Raw genomic sequence first — 13,965 nt, 5'->3', positions numbered from 1 at the left:
TTTGGTGATCTGGCCTGGCCCCTGTGTCCGTCTGCAAATCCTACTGTACACTGACCCTTTCATAGATTTATTCATTCATTCATTCAGCAATTACTGACTGAGGATGGCTATGCCCAGGAACAGTAACAGACACTGGGGCCATGGCCACAGTGTGAAAAGGCAAACATGCCTTCTCACTAGGAGTTCCTGAGCCTGTGGTCCAGGGGCTAAACGCAACATTTAGCAAACAATTAGATGATGTGTAACCACAGGCAGCATCCAGGGCTTTGAAGGAGAAGATGGGGCCTTGTGAGAGAAAAAGAAGCAAGACTGGGAGGTGGAGGGGGCTTCCTTAAGCAAATGCTAAGCAGAGGGATGGGTGGACCAGCGAGGCAAAGAGCTTCAGGAAGACTGTCCTAGGCAGAGGCAATAGCATGTGAAAGGGCCCAGAGGCACCTGATGAGAGACTGGGGAGCCTACATGAGGTGACGTAGCAGCAACCATAGAGAGAGAGAGTGTGGGCAATGGGGTTGGGGTCTAGACACACAGGACCCATCATAGGGGGCTGCTTACACAGGGTGACTAGGAGAGTTAGAGGATGACAAGAAGAGATTCCCCTAAGCCAGGGGGACACAGGAGGGGTAGAAGTACTGCAGTTTAAGGGCATGTATGGATGTGAGAGTTACACCATAAAGAAGGCTGAGCATCCAAGAATTGACACTTTCCATTGTGGCGCTGGAGAAGACTCTTCAGAGTCCCATGGACTGCAAGGAGATCAAATCAGTCAATCCTAAAGGAAATCAGCCCTGAATACTCATTTGGAAGGACTGATGCTGAAGCTCCAATACTTTGGCCACCTGATGAGAAGTCAACTCATTGGAAAAGACCTTGATGTTGAAAAAGATTGAGGGCAGGAGGAGAAGGGGATTGGATGGCATCACTGATTCAATGTACATGAATTTGAGCAAACTCCAGGAGACAGTGAAGGACAGGGAAGCCTGGTGTTCTGCAGTCCATGGAGTTGCAAAGAGTTAGACACAACTTAGCAACTGAACAATGACGACAAGGACCTTAGGATGAGGCTGAGCATTTCCAGCAGGAGCTGGAGCCTTGGAGGAGACACAGCCATGCCTAAGGCAGACAGGGAGGCAGAAAGACCCAGACTTCTTCCTTCCTCCCATCCTCCAGGCTCCCAGCCATTGGCCAAATCCAACTGGAAGCCAACTGTGATGGGAGCCCAGGAAACACAGCTTATGTGATCTTGAACAAGTCTCTTAACCTCTCTGAGCCACAGTCTCTTCATCTGTGAAAGGGATAGACCTGCACTGTAGGAGGTAGCTTGGAGAGAGCGAGGCTGGAGACAGGGAGACTAGGGAGGAAGGTCTTTCTAGGGGTCCCCAGCCATCCCCACCCTGCCTTCCTGGGGCTTCGAGGGTGATCCCTTCTCCCTTGCCCCCTGTGGTGGAGCTCTAGGAGTTGCTGCTCCTGGGATTCTGGGAAGGTTCCTAGTTCCTGGACCAGCCTCACCCTGCTGTGGGTTGAGGCCACACTGGCACACCTCAGACTGGGCCCACCTGCTGATTACTTGTTGCCATTTCTGGATACAGTCTTGCCTGTATTGCCAAGAGGAGAGCTGGAGGAGGCTGGGGAGGGGAGGAGAGGAGGAGCCTATGAGAAGAGGGAGTGCGAGGGGTCCCAGGCTCCGTAGTATGCAGCCCGAGGGGTCCCCATGATGCTGCAACGACGGGCTGGTGGGAGGGTTCTCTGCCCCCTATCTCGCCCTCTGGCTCCACTGTCAAACGTCCCTGGCGCTTAGCTGAGATAAGCTGGGGGTGTGCAGCAAGGTGCTTTGCACCGGAAAGGCTTGGGGGGAGAAGAAGAGGAGTAGGGGGAGGCCAGGAGAAGGTGGGGGAGAAAAGAACAGAAAAATTGAGAGAAGGAGAGGGCTAGTGAGCCGGCAGTGACAACCAAAATAGAGACGGTTCATTGAAATTTCCGCGTGTCTGTCTGCTTCACACATACACATCTCACAACACCTCCGGGTACCAGTATTATTTCTAAAGTTCAATTTTGTAAATGTTTGCCTTTTATTTAACCTATTCATTGGAATTGCTAATGCATTTATATATCAATATTTAAAAGATGCATGTGTGCAATGCCGGGTCTCTGTGTTTTCGTCCCTTTCCTCAGAAGGCCTGGCTCCTGTCCCTGGAGGCAGACAGCCAGCTATGCCGGCTTCCTCCCAGGAAGACTTCGCCTTCCTCCCAGGGTGTCCGTCCAGAGATAAGCAAACATGGACATTTTCCCCTTTTTAACCCATTAAAGGATGGCATTTCATCACTGGGGTCTTCTGATTTTTTTTTTTTCTACTTAAATCTATAACGGAGGACACCACTAAAGCTCAGAGGGCTTAAGACACCCATCTAGGGTCACACAGCAGGACGCAGAAGTGGGTCGAGACTGCGGTAAACCAGACGGGTGGGGATGGGGGCAGGGAGAGGACATGTTTCCGGAAAGAGCGTCTGGAGGAGGAGGGGAGCGCTCCAGGAAGGGGGAGGCTGACGGAGGCGAGCCGGGGCGGGAGAGGGAGCGGCGGCTGCGCAGCGGCCCGAGGGGCTCGGTTTCCTGCCGCTTCCGCTCTGGCGGGTGCGGGCGCCTTCCTGCATGTCCTCCCACGCCCCTTCCAAACCCTCTTCTAAGTGCGGGTCAGATCCTCGCCCCCTCCCTTCATCCCTAGGCTCTCGATCAGGTCTGGAGATGGGGTGGAGAGCAACTTCGTTCCCGCTCGCGACCTCGGGCGAACCACCTGTAAAATGGGTGTGTGGCGTGGGTGTGTGGCGTGGGTGGGTGGGTGGCTGCGGGAACGAGTGAAAGGGGTTGGGGGAAAGTGGACGTTCCAGGGTTTCTCTCTGTTGTTGGCATTGCCCCCCAATTTGAAGGACCCCCCTCCTCTTCCCTCAGTGCACTTGCGCTCTTCCCGACCCCTCCCCGGCTTGTTGGAGGGGCGGTCCCCGAGGATTGGGGACCCTGCTCCACTTCCCACCCCGCGCTCCCCTCCCAGCTGTTCTCCCGCCCTGGGTGCCGGGAGCCCCTGGGCGGGGCCGCAGCGGGCATCCTCCACGAAGCTGAGCTTGAACGAAGGCCCGCATGGCGCCCGGCTAATGAACTCTGGGGCCCGGGGTGCGCGCTGCCCACCCCCCCACCCCCGGTCTTCCTTGCCCTGCCTGAAGCGCTGACGCCACTAACTGGCACTGGGTTCGAATCCCGACGGGACCGATTCTCCCTGCTTGCTCTGCTGTGAAAGACCCCTCCCTGAGTCTCACTTTGCTACTCTCTAAGGGTTGACGGGGGCAAGGAGAGGGTGGAGAATAAGAGAGCACCTCTTAGGATGGTGGGAAGGATAGACAACTCCATGCCATGCAGATTGCTTAGCTCAGCGCTTGGACTCGGAATGCTCAATACATGTCTGCCAGGTTGATGACCATGATTGGTGGTGATGCCCATGATGGTGGTGATGATGACTCCAGCTGGCCTGACTGGAGGACCCTGGAGCCAGAATGCACTTTGGAGAGACCTCATGTGAATCCCCAGCACCCTCTACATTTAGGGATGGATGAGTGACTTGCTCAGGATCACAACCAACACTGGGGAAAGTATGTGGTTCCAAGTGGAAATTTGAGGGTTCTCAGCCCTGGACCCCCCTGCAACCCTTCCTCTCCCTGGCAGTGGGTGCCACACCTGAGCCCCCTTTACTCTGTCTTTGCCACTTTATTTGAAGTGTTTAAACTGGAAGAGTTATTAGGTCATCTGGTCTAATTCTCTAGTTTGCTGTGTGACAATGAGCTAGACACTCATCCTTTCTGGGCCCACATTCACACCTGTCAACTGAACGGGCTGGACTACCCTCAGTTGGCAGTACCCAAATCCTCCAGCATGAAATGTTCCCTTGGTATCTCTAATTTTCTTGAAGAGATCTCTAGTCTTTCCCATTCTGTTGTTTTCCTCTATTTCTTTGCATTGATCTCTGAGGAAGGCTTTCTTATCTCTCCTTGCTATTCTTCGGAACTCTTCATTCAGATGGGAATATCTTTCCTTTTCACCTTTGCTTTTTGCTTCTCTTCTTTTCACAGCTATTTGTAAGGCCTCCTCAGACAGCCATTTTGCTTTTTTTGCATCTCTTTTCCATGGAGATGGTCTTGATCCATGTCTCCTGTACAATGTCACAAACCTCTGTCCATAGTTCATCAGGCACTCTGTCTATCAAATCTAGTCCCTTAAATCTATTTGTCACTTCCACTGTATAATCATAAGGGATTTGATTTAGTCATACCTGAATGGTCTAGTGGTTTTCCCTACTTTCTTCAATTTAAGTCTGAATTTGGCAATAAGGAGTTCTTGATCTGAGCCACAGTCCGCACCCGGTCTTGTTTTTGCTGACTGTGTAGAGCTTCTCCATCTTTGGCTGCAAAGAATATAATCAGTCTGATTTCGTTGTTGACCATCTGGTGATGTCCATGTGTAGAGTCTTCTCTTGTGTTGTTGGAAGAGGGTGTTTGCTATGACCAGTGCGTTCTCTCGGCAAAACTCTATTAGCCTTTGCCCTGCTTCATTCTGTACTCTGAGGCCAAATTTACCCGTTACGCCAGGTGTTTCTTGACTTCCTACTTTTGCATTTCAGTCCCCTATAATGAAAAGGACATCTTTTTTGGGTGTTAGTTCTAAAAGGTCTTGTAGGTCTTCATAGAACAGTTCAACTTCAACTTCTTCAGTATTACTGGTCGGGGCATAGACTTGGATTAACATGATATTGAATGGTTTGCCTTGGAAACGAACAGAGATCATTCTGTCGTTTTTGAGATTGCATCCAAGTACTGCATTTCATACTCTTTTGTTGACCATGATAGCTACTCCATTTCTTCTAACAAATTCCTGCCCACAGTAGTAGATATAATGGTCAACTGAGTTAAATTCACCCATTCCAGTCCATCTTAGTTCGCTGATTCCTAGAATGTCGACATTCACTCTTGCCATCTCCTGTTTGACCACTTCCAATTTGCCTTGAGTCATGGACCTAACATTCCAGGTTCCTATACAATATTGCTCTTTACAGCATCGGACTTTGCTTCTATCACCAGTCACATCCACAGCTGGGTATTGTTTTTGCTTTGGCTCCATCCCATCATTCTTAAGAGGTGGCAAGAATACACAGAAGAACTGTACAAAAAAGATCTTCACGACCCAGATAATCACTAAGGTGTGATCACTCACCTAGAGCCAGACATCCTGGAATGTGAAGTCAAGTGGGCCTTAGAAAGCATCACTACGAACAAAGCTAGTGGAGGTAATGGAATTCTAGTTGAGCTATTTCAAATCCTGAAAGATGATGCTGTGAAAGTGCTGCACTCAATATGCAAGCAAATCTGGAAAACTCAGCAGTGGCCACAGGACTGGAAAAGGTCAGTTTTCATTCCAATCCCTAAGAAAGGAAATGCCAAAGAATGCTCAAACTACCGCACAATTGCACTCATCTCACACGCTAGTAAAGTAACGCTCAAAATTCTCCAAGCCAGGCTTCAGCAATATGTGAACCATGAACTTCCAGATATTCAAGCTGGTTTTAGAAAAGGCAGAGGAACCAGAGATCAAATTGCCAACATCTGCTGGATCATCGAAAAAGCAAGAGAGTTCCAGAAAAACATCTATTTCTGCTTTATTGACCATGCCAAAGCCTTTGACTGTGTGGATCACAATAAACTGTGGAAAATTCTTAAAGAGATGGGACTACCAGACCATCTGACCTGTCTCTTGAGAAATCTGTATGTAGGTCAGGAAGCAACAGTTAGAACTGGACATGGAACAACATACTGGTCCCAAATAGAAAAAGGAGTACGTCAAGGCTGTATATTGTCACCCTGCTTATTTAACTTATATGCAGAGTACATCATGAGAATCTCTGGGCTGGAAGAAGCACAAGCTGGAATCAAGATTGCCGGGAGAAATATCAATAACCTCAGATATGCAGATGACACCACCCTTATGGCAGAAAGCGAGGAAGAACTAAAGAGCCTCTTGATAAAAGTGAAAGAGGAGAGTGAAAAAGTTGCCTTAAAGCTCAACGTTCAGAAAACTAAGATCATGGCATCTGGTCCCATCACTTCATGGGAAATAGATGGGGAAACAGTGGAAACAGTGTCAGACTTTATTTTTTGGTGCTCCAAAATCACTGTAGATGGTGATTGCAGCCATGAAATTAAAAGACGCTTACTCCTTGGAAGGAAAGTTATGACCAACCTAGATAGCATATTTAAAAGCAGAGACATTACTTTGGCACCAGAGGTGCATCTAGTCAAGGCTATGGTTTTTCCAGTAGTCATGTATGGATGTGAGAGTTGGACGGTGAAGAAAGCTGAGCCCCGAAGAATTGATGCTTTTGAACTGTGGTGTTGGAGAAGACGCTTAAGAGTCCATTGGACTGCAAGAAGATCCAACCATTTCATCCTAAAGGAGATCAGTCCTGGGTGTTCATTGGAAGGAGTGATGTTGAGGCTGAAACTCCAATACTTCGGCCACCTCATGTGAAGAGTTGACTCATTGGAAAAGACCCTGATGCTGGGAAGGATTGGGGGTAGGAGGAGAAGGGGACGACAGAGGATGAGATGGTTGGATGGCATCACTGACTCGATGGACATGGGTTTGGGTAGACTCCGGGAGTTGGTGATGGACAGGGAGGCCTGGCGTGCTGCGATTCATGGGGTCGCAAAGAGTCGGACACGACTGAGCGACTGAACTGAACTGAAATCCTCTAGCAGCGTATTAGCGTCTTTTGAAGAACTTTTTTAAAAAAAATGTCAGCTCCTGGACCCCTTTCCAGACCTGGTGTGCCAGTACCTCAGGATCCGTGTGAGTGAATTTGCACCAAGCTGAGTCCTGGTCCCTAGAAGGCACAGACCAAAGAGCCTTCTAGCTCTTGATTCAGCCCCTCCCCAGTCTGTCTGGGACAGATGAAGACCCTGAGACCCAGAGAAGGGCGGTCTTCTGCCCTCCTCCCAGTCTCTTCTTCCACTGGGGCCCCTGTCCAGCCTTCATTCCATTCTCTTGGGCTGAGTTGAAGCATCTAAGGGGGAGTGAGAGTGGAGGGAGCAACTGCCACCCTGCCTGTGGCTGATGTTCCTTTGCCCCTGTCATCTGGTTCTGACCTCAGTGCTGGGGGCCCTGCCTCACTTTTTTGAACCGACAATTGTGTGACTCTCTTGGGTGGTACCTGGGTGATGCTAGTGGTAAAGAATCCACTTGCCAATGGAAGAGACATAAGAGGTACAGGTTCGATCCCTGGGTCAGGAAGATCCTCTAGAGGAGGGCATGGCAACCCACTCCAGTATTCTTGCCTGGAGAATCCCATGAACAGAGGAGCCTGGTAGGGTACAGTCCATGGGGTCGCAAAAAGTCGGACATGACTGAGGTGACTTAGCATGCACTCGAGCTTGGGTGATACCTGGGAAGGACAGATGTGGTGTTGGTGGGGAAGGGGAAGACAGGCATATAGGAAGTAGGTTCATCTGTCTGTGGCCTTGAGGAGCCTGTGTTCTGGTCCTGGCTTCTCTTAGGAGGGATGGTTTGAGAGAGGAACTGATTGAAATGTACTTTTCATTGCAGGAAATTAAAGTCCTCAATTTGAGAGCATGGTGGCAATTAGTGTTTAATCATGGGAGGGTAGAGCCTGGGGAAACATTCCCAGCACATGCATGGGTGGGCTGACAATCAGCCATGCTTCCTCCTGGGGAGGATGAGTCTCATCCCTCACCTTCCCCAGGACAGATTAAAGGTGTAATTTGATGAATCAGTTTGTTTTCTGGAGGAGGAAAGAGGGAAGCAGAAATATGATAACTTGAATGAAGTTGCTCCATCCTGTCCTACAGGAGTCTTTAGAAAGGAGAGCAGGGGAAAGAGGCAGATCCAAAAGGTGGGGTCCTGGTGTCTGCTTTCAGCTATTTGCACTGATGTATAGACCTTTGAAGTCTCACAGACCTGAGTTCAAATCCTGGTTCAGGACTATGTCAGCTGTGTGACCCTGAGAAATCCACTTTACCGCTCTTTGTCTCCATTTCCTCTTCTTCAAGCGGGCGACAGCCCAGCAGGGTGGCTGGGCTAATATTTGTAAATATGCTGATTGCAGTGTCTGCACATAGTAGGTGCTCAGGAAAGGGGACAAGAGACAACCTTGGGTTTGAAGTCCAACTGGCAGGATGGAGAAGGAAGCTGGAGTCAGGTTGGGTGGGGCTGAGACAACTGACCCTTGCGGCTGGGCTTGTGATGGTGGACCAGATGGCTCTCTGGGCAGCACCTTTTGGGTCCTGGAAGAGAAAGCACAGTAATGGGGGACTTCTAGGCAGGGGGGCAAAAACTCCAAACAGTGGGTAGCAGGAGCAACCTGTGTGGTGCTACTCCCAGAAATCTTCCCCATCACCCTAAAACAGGTTGGATCCCCCAGTGCATCTCAGCATCCTCTTGACTTCGCTTCTGTAGCCCTGTGAATCATGGTGGGTACCTAGTGAGCCAAGCATACAGGGGGTCCTCAATCAGTTTTGAATACTGGGGAGAGCTGGGCAGCAGGGGCACAGGGTGCTGGGGTCTGGCTGCAGCTGCACTGACCAGGAGAGCCTGGGCTGCAGAAGAGAGGGCTCAGGTCTCAACTGGACAGACCTAAGTTTGAATCCTGCCTCTTTCTGATTGCATTTGCTCTGCCTTTTCTAAATCTCCTCTGTAACTTACATTTTCCTGGGCTGGTTATTAATAATGACAGCAGTTGCCTCCTGCCTCCTCCTAGTGAGGGTGTCCTGGAGGAGCCCTAGGTTAGCTCCAAGGGATGGTTTTGGGCACTGAGAGGGGCAATGGGGATGGAGAGAGGGGCTTCTCTCCACTCACTGAGTACAAGCCACATACCAGGCTCTGTGCTGAGGTCTCTACACGCTTCATTTGACTCCACCACTCCCCTGTAAGACAGGGATAGTTATTTATACTTTCCCAACAGAGGGACTGAGGCTCAGAGAGGTTACCTGGCTCGCTTAGGCTCACCAACAAGGGGTCAGTTGTCAAACGTGGGCCTTTCTGGCTCAGAGTCTGGGCTCTGTCCCATCTGGCTGGCACCGTGGGAAAGGTGGGTGATCGGGGCTGGAGGCCACACCTGAGTGTGGGTGGGCAAGCCCATAGGTCTTGGCTAATGATCCCTGGTGGGCCTGGTGCTAGTGGGCACTGGAAGTATCCGGCACAGATTTAGTGGGAAGGCAGGTGCTACCTGTAGTGGGGCCAAGAGTTTCTCTGTTTTCCCCTTTCCTACTCACATTCTGGCCAGGAAGGAGAGGGTTGAAGGTAGGGTCTTAAGGAGGGAATATATACCCAGTTTCACCACTATCTCTCTAGTTGGGCTCAGCTTTCCTATCTGCCCAGGGTGCTAACGATGCCTACCTCTCAGGCCTCTTCTGAGCACTGAGAGCAGTAACATATGGGAACCAGGCGTGTGAAAATCAAGAGGTCAGATGGAGTGGTCATTCTGTCACTCCCCCCTCCCCCCAAGAAAGTGCACTTTCTTTGGAGATCCCAGGGTCTTGAGGATGCTGGCAGGTGTCACCACACTGTGCCAGAGCCCAGATAGTCCTAGGTAAGGGACCTGCACAGCCTGGCCTGAGTGGGTGAGAGGGTGGGTGGTTCTAGCTGAGCCAGTGAAATGTCTGCTTCTGATTGGAGCGCTGGTTGCTATGGCGACCGATTGATTGCCCGAGCTGCAGAAACTCAAGGGGAATGAGCAATGGGCCTCTCTCCCAAGCTGGACAGTTTAGGCTTGGGCTGAGAAGCCAAGGCAGGGGAGACACCCACTGGGAACAGAAGGGCACCTAGGCTCAGTCCAGGAGCTACTACTGGTCACATGCTGTGTGTGGGTGTGTGTGTCCTGAGCTATCCATGGGCTGGGAGAAGGGGGAGGGGCTGGCACTTATGAAGCAGCTACTATACAAAAATGAAGCTGCTGGACAAATAAAATATGATATCACTTATATGTAGAGTCTAAAGAAATGATGCAAGTGAACTTATTTTCAAAACAGACTCACAGACTTAGAAAACAAGCTTATGGTTAGCAAAGGGAAAGTGTGGAGGGTAGGGATAAACTAGGAGTTTGAGGTTAACATATATATACTACTACATCTAAAATAGATAATCAACAAGGACATACTGTATAGCACAGAGAACTCTACTCAATATTCTGTAATAACTATATGGGAAAAGAATCTGAAAAAGAATGGATATATGCATATCCAGCGCTTCCCAGGCGGCACAATGGTAAAGAATCCACCTGCCAATGCAGGAGACAGGGGTTTGATCCCTGGGTCGGGAAGATCCACTGGAGAAGGAAATGGCAATCTGCTCCATTATTCTTTACTGAAAAATTCCATGGACAGAGGAGTCTGGAGGGCTATAGTCCATGGGGTCACAAAGAGTCAGACACGACTGAGCAACTGAGCACACGTGCATAACTGGATCACTTTGCTGTACACCTAAAGCTAACACAACATTGTAATCAATTATGCTTCCAATACAAAATACAAAATTAAATTAGAAAATGAAGCTGCTGGGACTTGAACCTGGCCAGGAAGAATCTCAAACTATTTGTGAGGACTAAAGCACATTTATGGGGGACCAATGTGCCCCATATGGATCACCAGAATGTAACCCCAGTAGCATCAAGTCCTGAGGATGAGGGAGAGAAAGGCATTGTTGAGGGAGATCAGGGCTGCACTGTCTGAGGGCCTGAGGAGTCAAGGTACGTGGAGAGGGGATGGTGAGTTGAGACTAGAGGAAATGAAGTGTTTGGAGTGGAGGAGATAAAGGCACCCCTGGGGCAGGGGTTTGGGGGAGCACTGACTTAAGCAAAAGTGGAGAGGTGGGATGAGCAGGGCAGGTGGCAGGAATCGGACCAGCCTTCTGTGATGTGGGCTTGCATTAGCTGAGATGGAAGGCCGTGGTCTCTTTGGTTTGTTAGCCCCAGAAGTCTGTGCTGGTCCCACCTGCCCGCTATTTCAGCCCCACCCACTCCCTCTGCCTCCTCTTTGAGTCTGGAGATAAGCTGATCTCTATTCAGCTTCCTCTTTTGGTGGGGGGAAGTGGTGGTTAGATGAGTCCTTGGCCCTCTCTGGCTGCACTGGCCCCACTTGGCAAGGGAGGAAGTTGGCACAAGTGGGGCTATCCCCAGGACTCAAGTGTTGGTGGCTTCCTCCTGTCCTCTCCCTGCCCACACTCCCCTCTTAGATTCCTTTTTTCCTCCAACTCTTTCTCAAACTGCTTTCTTCTCACTCTTGACCTGGGAGGACCCCTGACTCTCTCACAGTCTGCCCCATGGGCGTGGTGTGATTTTTGTTTGGATCCCTGTTCCAGCCTCTTCTCTCCAGTGAGCCCAACCTCTGCTCCAGCCATTCTGGTTCCTGTTCCAGGCCTGCCTCATCCCAGCCCCATCCTGCGCTTCTGGCAGCCCCTGCCCTGCCCTGCCCTGCTCTGCTCTGCTCTGCTCTGCTCTGCCCTCTCCTATGCAGCCTCTGCCCCACTTTCATCCAGAACTCCTTCCCCACTGGCTGCTCCTCTCCTACCCCTACCTGTCCCTGCCTCGTCTTCATCCTTGAGCCTTGAGTTCCCAGATGGGCTTGCTTAGGCCTTGGCCTCATTGTCATTCTGTTCACGGCAGCATCAGTCGCTGGCTGCAGGCGCTGTCGGGGGTGAAGGAGAGCAGGGAAGAGAGAGGTTGGGTCTGCAGACTGGGGGGAGCTCTAGGTCTGCTCCCCCAGCCTTTTCTCGGGCAGAAAAGCTCCCACCAGGCCTGGAAGAGCTGCTGTTTATTGAACACCTACTGTGTGCCAGAATCTTTAAACCACAACATGTCTAACCTTCCAGCAACCCTACATGGCAAGTGTTATTCTCCATTTTATTGCAAGAGGTGAAGCAATGTCCTCATAGTAAATGGCAAGATTCACCCTGGACCCAAGGCCTCCTGCTCACTGTCTTTTGCTGTGGGATCTGGGCAATGTGACAGTAGTTGGCTTCCCTACTTCAGGTGCCTCTGCATCCCTGAAGCCTGGCTTCCCATAGGCACAAATGGGGATGAGTCAAGAGGATGTACAGGGAGCAGGAAATGCACAGGCAAATGCTTGGAGACTGGGGCTGTTTAGGGAAGACAGACCTGGGAGATCCAGTTCTGTTTCTGCCCGTTCCCCCCATCCCCCTTTCCCGCCCCTCACCGGGGTGTGTGATCAGAGTCACTGCCTGTAAGGCTTGAAGACTTGAAGACTAGGCTGGGTGCCTGGCCTTTATAGAGGAGAACTGGGGAGCCACTGAAAGTTGTTGAGCAAGGGAAGGACAAGATCCCATATGTCTTAATTCCTTCCTGCCTTCATTGTTGCATTTACTAAAAATTTTACTAAGAACTTTTTCTGGGCCATGCCTTTGCTAGGACTGATGATACGGAAATGCCAGTCGCAGTCTCAGACCTCAGGGGACTCAAGGGCTCACGAGGAGCATGCATATTCATGCATTCATGTTCATGCATATTCATAATGGCACTGAAATCCCACTGGTGCCTGAGTAGTTTTGTAAATTGAGGCCGTGGAGGTGGGTGAGAGATCTCAAAAGTTTCCAGGAGGAGTTTGGGACTGAACTGAGTCTTGGGGAAGGGTCAAGTAGAGGATGCCAGGCCCATTGGACTGGAGGTAAGGAAGAAGAGTCCAGGCAAGAGGGAATAGCATGAGTAACTACCTGGAGGCTAGATCCAACCTTTGAGATTCTGGGAAGTACTAGCAGTTTAGATGTTTGGTAAGACTGAACAAGGCCAGTAACTCAGCACCTTGTGTGTTACACTGGGAGCATGGCTTGAATAGAGGGACCAGTGAGGAGCCAGGGGGAGGTGTCACACTGGAAAGAGCGTGAAGGGGTCAGGGAGACCTGGCAGGAGATGATGGAGGTCAGAACAGAGGGAATGCAAAAAAGGGAAAGACTGCCCATCCATTTATCTAGACTGTGTTTGCTGAGCATCTACGGCGAGCCAGGGACTGTGCTGAGAGCTGAGAGGAAGCCAGTCAGGCTTGATCACTGATTGGATGAGGGCTGGGGGCTCAGTTGGTAAGAATGGAAGAGGGCAAGCAGGGTTAGGCAGTGGGTGGTGAACACTTTGAGTTCAAGATGCATTGATCTGGTAGCTTAGCAAGTCAAGAATCCGCCTGCAAAGCAGGAGACCCTGGTTCAATTCCCGAGTCAGGAAGATCCTCTGGAGAAGGGATAGGCTACCCACTCCAGAATTCTTGGGCTTCCCTGGTGGCTCAGCTGGTAAAGAATCTGCCTGCAATGCAAGAGACCTGGGTTCAATCCCTGGGTTGGGAAGATCCTCAGAGAAGGGAAAGGCTACCCACTCCAGTATTCTGGTCTGGAGAATTCCATGGACTGTATGGTTCATGGGGTCACAAAGAGTCGGACATGACTGAGCACCTTTTACTTCATCCAAGTAGCTGAGATTTGGGATGGGAGGGGTAGAAGAAAATGAAAGATATTGGGTTGGCCAGAAAGTTCGTTCAGGTTTTTCATGTTATGGAAAACCCTGAACGTACAAACTTTTTGGCTAAACCAGTATTTCTAAGGTGGGCCTAGAAAGGAGCTAATTACCTGATGCTTTGCATTTAATTATGTCTTTTCATTTAATCCTCATTTAATGTTGTTCTCATTTGTTCAGACAAGGAAACTGAGGCTCAGAGACTTCATCACTTGTCCCATTAGTACAAGGATGGGCAAACTTTTCTGGAAAGGGTGAGGTTGTAAATATTTTTGGCTTGGAGGGCCATGTCTCTCCATCAGAACGATTCAACTGTGCCATGTAGTGGAAAGCAGTGATTTCAGTGGCCAATATTAATGGGGATAGCTGTGTTCTAATAACACTGTATATATGAACATTGAAATTTGGAT

This window comes from Giraffa tippelskirchi, chromosome 4 (assembly GCF_054371585.1).
Source record: "Giraffa tippelskirchi isolate mGirTip1 chromosome 4, T2T-mGirTip1v1.2.pri, whole genome shotgun sequence".
Lineage (NCBI taxonomy): Eukaryota > Metazoa > Chordata > Mammalia > Artiodactyla > Giraffidae > Giraffa > Giraffa tippelskirchi.
Note: the sequence above shows the minus strand (reverse complement) of the source record.